Genomic DNA, 8,707 nt, shown 5'->3' on the forward strand with positions numbered 1-8,707 from the left:
AGGTGTGAATGTGAGTGTGAATGGTTGTCTGTGTCTATGTGTCAGCCCTGTGATGACCTGGCGACTTGTCCAGGGTGTACCCCGCCTTTCACCCGTAGTCAGCTGGGATAGGCTCCAGCTTGCCTGCGACCCTGTAGAAGGATAAAGCGGCTAGAGATAATGAGATGAGATGAGATAATTACAACTTTTAAAAGCAGGTGGCACGGTGGTGTAGTGGTTAGCGCTGTCGCCTCACAGCAAGAAGGTCCGGAGTTCGAGCCCAGCAGCCGGCGAGGGCCTTTCTGTGCGGAGTTTGCCTGTTCTCCCCGTGTCTGCGTGGGTTTCCTCCGGGTGCTCCGGTTTCCCCCACAGTCCAAAGACATGCAGGTTAGGCTAATTGTTGGCTCTAAATTGACCGTAAGTGTGAATGGTTGTTTGTCTTTGTGTCAGCCCTGCGATAACTTGGCAACTTGTCCAGACTTGCAACACCGACCACCTGTACAGGAAGGGACAGAGCAGGCTGTACTTCCTGAGGAGGCTGCGGCCCTTTAACATCTGCAGGAAACTCCTGCAGATGTTGTATCAGTCCGTGGTCGCCAGTGTCCTGGTTTACACCGTGGTGTGCTGGGGGGGCAGCACATCCAAGAAGGACACATCCAGGCTGGACAAACTGATCTGGCGGGCCGGCTCTGTGGTCGGCATGAAGCTGGACTCTCTGGTGATGGTGGCAGAGAAGAAGACTATGGACAAAATGCTGAACATCATGGACGATGCCAGTCACCTTCTGCACACCATCAGCAACCAGAGGAGCCTGTTCAGTGACAGAATGCTCCTTCCCAAGTGCAGGACTAACAGACTTAAAAACTCCTTTGTCCCTCACGCCATCAGACTGTACAACTCCTGTCTGGGGGAGGGGGAACAGGAGGACAGAGGACCAGAAGGAGCAGTAGCCTAGCCTAACAATAAACAATACTGGACAATGTGCAATATAATGTGCAATACCTCTTCTGTTGGACTTTTTTCCCCCTTCCTCTTCCCCATATCTTATTCTTTTTTATATTTGTATATGCAAATACCTAATTTAATTTATCTAGAAGTTTTTCTCTATTTCTATTCTCTGTTTATCCTGTAATGATGCTTCTGGAATTTTAATTTCCCTGAGGGAACCCGCCCAAAGGGATCAATAAAGTTCTAATCTAATCTAATCTAATCTAATCTAATCTAATCTAATCTGTACCCTACCTCTCGCCTATAGTCAGCTGGAATTGGCTCCAGCTTGCCTGCAACCCTGTAAGTGGGTGGCGTCGTGGTTAGCACTGTTGACTCACAGCAAGAAGGTCCTGGGTTCGAGCCCAGCGGCTGGCGAGGGCCTTTCTGTGTGTCAGTCTATCAATGACTGAACGAATTGACTTTAGTGGTGTTGTTTTTTGTAGAAAGTGCCATCATGCTGTCGTGCCAAGGGATAAAACAGCTTTAGATGTTTACTTAATTCTTCCTTGGACATTTCAGTTGTGTAATTTTCAAACTTCTTTGAGCTTTTGAACCAGGCTAAAAAAAGCTCAACAATTTTTAATGCATAAAGATGAAGAATGTAAACAAACCGGTGTAGCAATTTGTGAAAAATGCTATAATAATAATAATAATTCTTGAAAAAAAAGATATGTTCTTACCATCAAATACTTTCATTCCTTATTTTGTTGCTTTTTTGTGGTTTTGTTTTTGAGTAGAGTTTTTATTTCATCCTCGGTTGGTTCAGCAAAACGCCATTTTGTTTTTCTCTACTCTCAGTATATGAGCTGATAGCCTAGTAGTAGAGTAGCCAATCAGAGTGCGCAATTGCTCATATCCAGTGAATGTGGATAGAATGATAACTTTGATAACTTTAGTATATTCAAAAAAAGATATTCCGGTTTGCTTCCCTGCTGATATACCGCTTATATCTATTCCGGACTCTATGATATGCCTTTGGAACTGCACATATTTCTGGCCATATTGTGTATCTATTTATGATTTACTATTACTTTTCATGGGGCGGCACGGTGGTGCAGTTGGTTAGCACTGTTGCCTCACAGCCGGCAAGGGCCTTTCTGTGCGGAGTTTGCATGTTCTCCCCGTGTTCGCGTGGGTTTCCTCCAGGTGCTCCGGTTTCCCCCACAGTCCAAAGACATGCAGGTTAGGTTAACTGGTGACTCTAAATTGAGCGTAGGTGTGAATGTGAATGGTTGTTTGTCTCTGCGATTACCTGGCGACTTGTCCAGGGTGTACCCCACCTCTCGCCCATAGTCAGCTGGGATAGGCTCCAGCTTGCCTGCGACCCTGTAGAACAGCATAAGCGGCTACAGATAATGGATGGATGGATGTTACTTTTCATTGTACACATTTTCATTTTCCCTACATTATTGATTCCAGCACATCGGTTCCACTTTAGTTATTTTTCTACTTCCTGTCTATACCCTGGCAGTATCTGATGCATCACTGGCTATCATTGTGCTGAAGAAACACAACTATTAGTTGTATTGTACTATTAGGAATAGGAGCACCATATTTTAAGAAAGTGTATGAATTAAGTGAATTAAAGGTTAGTTTTCTTGCTGAGAGTCTTTACTCTGTCAAGTAAACACTCAGAAATATGGAGTGGAACATTAATATTTATATGAAGTGTGGTGCTTTATTAAGGCTGTGTGATTACAGTAATGAAATCTACTTTGAATAGACACAATATATGTAGACAGCCATTTGTGCAAAATTGGGTATTGCAGGCAAATGGAACAGTTACATAATCTAAAGCCTATACATGTATAAAGTATTACAGAGTATTATTAAATACTCTTTGGTCAGCCCAGGACATAAGGCAAAGCATTAAAGCTTTAATAAAAAATTTCCCTGATTGTGTGTGACCTGCAGAGCCATGGTTCGAGAAAAAACTGTCTGAACCAGAATGGATTTTCCACTGATCATCTATACATCTATATAAAGGCTAGTTACTGTAGAAAGATGCCCACAGTTTATTTAAAAAAAAAGTAATCTCAGTTTTTTTTTTTTTTTTTTAAATACTGGTGACGGATGGGCTGTTTTGAGTATTTCGGACACTGCTGATCTCCTGGGATTTTCACACACAACAGTATGAAGAGTTTACACAGAATGGTGTTAAAAAATCCAATGAATGGCAGTTGAAGATTTTAAAAAGACCAGGTGATGTTTATTTCCCCCATCTTTAACTGGATTGGTTCAAGCTGACAAAAAGGCTATGGTAACTGAAATAACCGCATGTTACAACCATAGTGAGTAGAAAAATATCTCAGAATGCACAACGTGTCAAATGTGGAGGCAGATGGGCTACAACAGCAGAAGGCCACAAGTGTTTCCACGTCTGTCAGCCAAGAACAGGAATCGGAGTCTACAATGGGCACACGTTCACTGGATAAGTGAAAAAGACCAGGCAATGTTTGAAATAGCCTTTTTGTGTCACTTCAGCCTACTCTGGCCAGTCTCACTGAGGCACTCAACAATGCAGTGATAATCTTCTTTCCTGTAAATGTACTCTGTCTGAATGTTGTATGCACTACACGGGCTAATTAAAAGCAATATGTGGCACAAATGTAACTCTTATTTAGAAATTAACAGCAAAGAATGTGTAGATCAACAACCATTAAAACAACCTAATTAAGAATAATACAACCCCGATTCCAAAAAAGTTGGGACAAAGTACAAATTGTAAATAAAAACGGAATGCAATGATGTGGAAGTTTCAAAATTCCATATTTTATTCAGAATAGAACATAGATGACATATCAAATGTTTAAACTGAGAAAATGTATCATTTAAAGAGAAAAATTAGGTGATTTTAAATTTCATGACAACAACACATCTCAAAAAAGTTGGGACAAGACCATGTTTACCACTGTGAGACATCCCCTTTTCTCTTTACAACAGTCTGTAAACGTCTGGGGACTGAGGAGACAAGTTGCTCAAGTTTAGGGATAGGAATGTTAACCCATTCTTGTCTAATGTAGGATTCTAGTTGCTCAACTGTCTTAGGTCTTTTTTGTTGTATCTTCCGTTTTATGATGCGCCAAATGTTTTCTATGGGTGAAAGATCTGGACTGCAGGCTGGCCAGTTCAGTACCCGGACCCTTCTTCTACGCAGCGATAATGCTGTAATTGATGCAGTATGTGGTTTGGCATTGTTATGTTGGAAAATGCAAGGTCTTCCCTGAAAGAGGCGTCGTCTGGATGGGAGCATATGTTGCTCTAGAACCTAGATATACCTTTCAGCATTGATGGTGTCTTTCCAGATGTGTAAGCTGCCCATGCCACATGCACTAATGCAACCCCATACCATCAGAGATGCAGGCTTCTGAACTGAGCGCTGATAACAACTTGGGTCGTCCTTCTCCTCTTTAGTCTGAATGACATGGCGTCCCTGATTTCCATAAAGTACTTCAAATTTTGATTCGCCTGACCACAGAACAGTTTTCCACTTTGCCGCAGTCCATTTTAAATGAGCCTTGGCCCAGAGAAGACGTCTGCGCTTCTGGATCATGTTTAGATATGGCTTCTTCTTTGAACTATAGAGTTTTAGCTGGCAACGGCGGATGGCACGGTGAATTGTGTTCACAGATAATGTTCTCTGGAAATATTCCTGAGCCCATTTTGTGATTTCCAATACAGAAGCATGCCTGTATGTGATGCAGTGCCGTCTAAGGGCCCGAAGGTCACGGGCACCCAGTATGGTTTTCCGGCCTTGACCCTTACGCACAGAGATTCTTCCAGATTCTCTGAATCTTTTGATGATATTATGCACTGTAGATGATGATATGTTCAAACTCTTTGGAATTTTACACTGTCGAACTCCTTTCTGATATCGCTCCACTATTTGTCGGTGCAGAATTAGGGGGATTGGTGATCCTCTTCCCATCTTTACTTCTGAGAGCCGCTGCCACTCCAAGATGCTCTTTTTATACCCAGTCATGTTAATGACCTATTGCCAATTGACCTAATGAGTTGCAGTTTGGTCCTCCAGCTGTTCCTTTTTTGTACCTTTAACTTTTCCAGCCTCTTATTGCCCCTGTCCCAACTTTTTTTTGATGTGTTGCTGTCATGAAATTTCAAATGAGCCAATGTTTGGCATGAAATTTCAAAATGTCTCACTTTCGACATCTGATATGTTGTCTATGTTCTATTGTGAATACAATATCAGTTTTAGAGATTTGTAAATTATTGCATTCCATTTTTGTTAGGGTTTTGCTGGGATTCAAACCTGGTTCATTGGTGTGATGATCCAGCAAACCCCCACTAGGCCACCAGGGGAATGACTCAAATGCAGAGGCGTGAGGCGGAAGTAGAAAAAGTAACAAAAGGTTTATTTATACTATGTACACTATATACAATCCAGGGTAAAACAAAAAAAAACAAAAACAAAGAGTATAATTCAAAAAGAAAAAGGCAAAAATGCAAAAGCTCAGAAGATCCACAAAACACAGTACAAAGGAAACTGGAGATAAACATAACAGCACAAAGACTCCGTGACAAGAGGACTGAACTCAGGGGTATAAATACACAAACTAATTAAGGACACAGGTGAAGATAATTAGGACTAACAGGCAATTAACAAAAAAAAAACACAAAACACAGGAACAGTGGCGGCCTCTAGAGGTCAAAATAAATATGACACGAAAAGGAAATAACAGCGGCCTCTAGAGGCCAAAACAGTCCAAGTCCTAACAGGACCCCCCCGTCTAGGAGCATCTCCTGACGTTCCCAGGGCGATCCGGATGGGCCGAATGGAAGTCCCGACACAGTTCTTTATCCAGGACATCCCGAACAGGAACCCAGCAGCGCTCCTCAGGACCATAGCCCTCCCAGTCCACCAGATATTGCAACCCGCCGCGGACCCGGTGGGAGTCAAGCAGGCGATGCACAGTGAACACAGTCTGCCCCTGGAAGATGCGGGGGAGTGGGGGGTTCCTAGGGGCAGGGGCATACGTAGACGTCAGTACAGGCCGCAACAGGGAAACATGGAAAGTGGGGTTGATCCTCAGAGTCCGGGGCAACTGGAGCCGGTAGGAGACCACCTTGAAGGGGCCAATGTAGCGAGGAGCAAGCTTGCGGTTCTCCACCCGCAGCGGAAGGTCCTTAGTGGACAGCCAAACCCGCTGCCCAGGGCGGAAAGTGTGTGCAGGTCTTCTGTGGCGGTTGGCCTGAGTCTGGTTGGTTCTGGAGGTCTGTATGAGGGTCTTCCTGACCTTGCTCCAGGTCTTGCGACACCGTCTCACATATTGGTTGACCGAGGGCACCCCCGCGTCCTCCTCCTGGTCCGGGAACAGAGGTGGCTGGAACCCGAATTGGCACTGGAATGGCGACAGCTTGGTGGCCGATGACTGCAGGGTGTTGTGGGCATACTCTGCCCATGGCAGCCAGGTGCTCCACGATGTCGGGTTATCCATAGCCAGGCCTCGCAGGGTGGTTTCCAGGTCCTGGTTGAGCCTCTCCGTCTGACCATTGGACTGTGGGTGAAACCCAGAGGAGAGGCTGGCAGTGGCTCCGATGACCTTGCAGAACCCGTGCCACACTCGGGAGAACTGGGGCCCTCGGTCTGAGACGATGTCCTGTGGAAGACCAAAGACTCGGAAGACATGATTAAATATAAGTTTCGCTGTTTCAAGAGCAGAGGGGAGTTTGCACAGAGGTATGAAGCAGCAGGCCTTGGAGAATCTGTCAACAATGACCAAAATGACCATGTTACCTTGTGACTCAGGGAGACCCGTGATGAAGTCGACTGCCACGTGGGACCAGGGACGCCGGGGAATGGTCAGAGGATGCAGGAGACCCTGGGGACGCTGTCATGGGTTCTTGGTTCTGGTGCAAACCTCACAGGACAGGACAAATGACCTTACTTCCTGCTCCATGTTAGGCCACCAGAAGCGTCTTTTCAGGAAGTCCAGGGTCCTCCGAGCTCCCGGGTGGGCGGTGAGAGGGGAAGAGTGACCCCACTGGAGAACCTTGGCCCAGGCTTGATGTGGGACGTACAAGAGGCCCGGTGGCCCCGTCCCAGGACCGGGGTCCTGGCGTTGGGCTCGTCGAACAGCCTCCTCAATACCCCAGCGGACAGGGGCCACAATCCGGGACACCGGGATAATAGGCCCGACTTCATTCTCCCTGTTAGTGGCAGAGAACAGCCTGGACAGTGCGTCAGGTTTGGTGTTCTTGGAGCCGGGACGGTACGAGAGGGTGAAGTCAAACCGACTGAAAAACAGGGCCCACCTAGCCTGTCGAGGGTTCAGTCTCTTGGCTTGCTGGAGGTACTCCAGGTTCTTGTGGTCAGTCCAAACCAGGAATGGATGTTGCGCTCCCTCCAGCCAGTGCCTCCACTCCTCAAGGGCCAGTTTGACCGCTAGCAGTTCTCGATCCCCCACATCGTACCGGGACTCCGCAGGACTCAGGCGGTGGGAGAAGTAAGCGCAGGGGTGCAGCTTTCCTTCCGAACGTTGAGAGAGTACCGCGCCGACACCACTGTCCGAGGCGTCCACCTCCACGATGAATGGTTGGGAGGTGTCCGGGAGGACCAGAATGGGTGCCGTGCAGAAGCAGGCCTTGAGGTCTTTGAACGCCTTTTCTGCCTGAGGAGACCAGCCATAAGATCCACCTGTCCCTTTGGTGAGGTCTGACATGGGTGCTGCCACAGAACTGGAGTTCCTGATGAACTTGCGGTAGAAGTTAGCGAATCCTAAGAACCGCTGAACCTCCTTAACGGACTTGGGAGTAGGCCAGTCCCGGACGGCCAGGGTCTTGGCAGGGTCCATTTGGAGTTGGCCTGTCCGTACAATAAATCCCAGAAAGGAGACCTCGGGAACATGAAATTCGCATTTCTGGGCCTTGGCGAACAGATTGTTCTGCAGCAGCCTCTGGAGAACCTGGCGGACATGGTGGCGGTGCTCCTGCACGGTCTTGGAAAAGATAAGGATGTCATTGAGGTAGACAAAGACGTACAGGTTAATCATGTCCCTTAAGACGTCATTGATTAGGGCCTGAAAAACAGCTGGTGCGTTGGTGAGTCCGAAGGGCATCACCTGGTATTCGTAGTGCCCAGACGGGGTGTTAAAGGCAGTCTTCCACTCGTCTCCCTGTCGGATACGGATGAGGTGGTATGCGTTCCGTAGGTCCAACTTGGTGAAGACGGTGGCGCCTTGGAGCAGGTCGAAAGCAGTGGACATCAGCGGAAGGGGATATCGGTTGCGCACAGTGATCTTGTTCAGGCCCCTGTAGTCAATACATGGTCGAAGCCCCCCATCCTTCTTGCCGACAAAGAAGAAGCCGGCACCAGCAGGTGAGGTGGAGGGTCGAATGAACCCAGAGACCAGGGCGTCTTTGAGGTATTCCTCCATAGCCTTGCGTTCTGGCTGAGAGAGGGAAAACAGTCTGCCACGAGGAGGGGTAGTCCCAGGGAGCAAGTCGATGGCACAGTCGTAGGCCCGGTGCGGAGGAAGAACGGCGGCCCTGCTCTTGCTGAATACCTCCTTGAGATCCCAGTACTCTGTGGGAACTTGAGATAACTCGGTGAGATCAGGGGGCTCGGCAGGAGACACAGGAGAGCTAGAGAGCAGACAAGAGGCATGGCATGCAGGGCCCCATTCCACAACCTGGCTTGTTACCCAGTCTATGCGAGGGTTGTGGCGAGTAAGCCAAGGAAGGCCTAGAATAACTGGGAACTCAGGTGAAGGAATCAGGT

This window comes from Neoarius graeffei, chromosome 2, assembly GCF_027579695.1.
Source record: "Neoarius graeffei isolate fNeoGra1 chromosome 2, fNeoGra1.pri, whole genome shotgun sequence".
In the NCBI taxonomy this organism is placed as follows: Eukaryota; Metazoa; Chordata; class Actinopteri; order Siluriformes; family Ariidae; genus Neoarius; species Neoarius graeffei.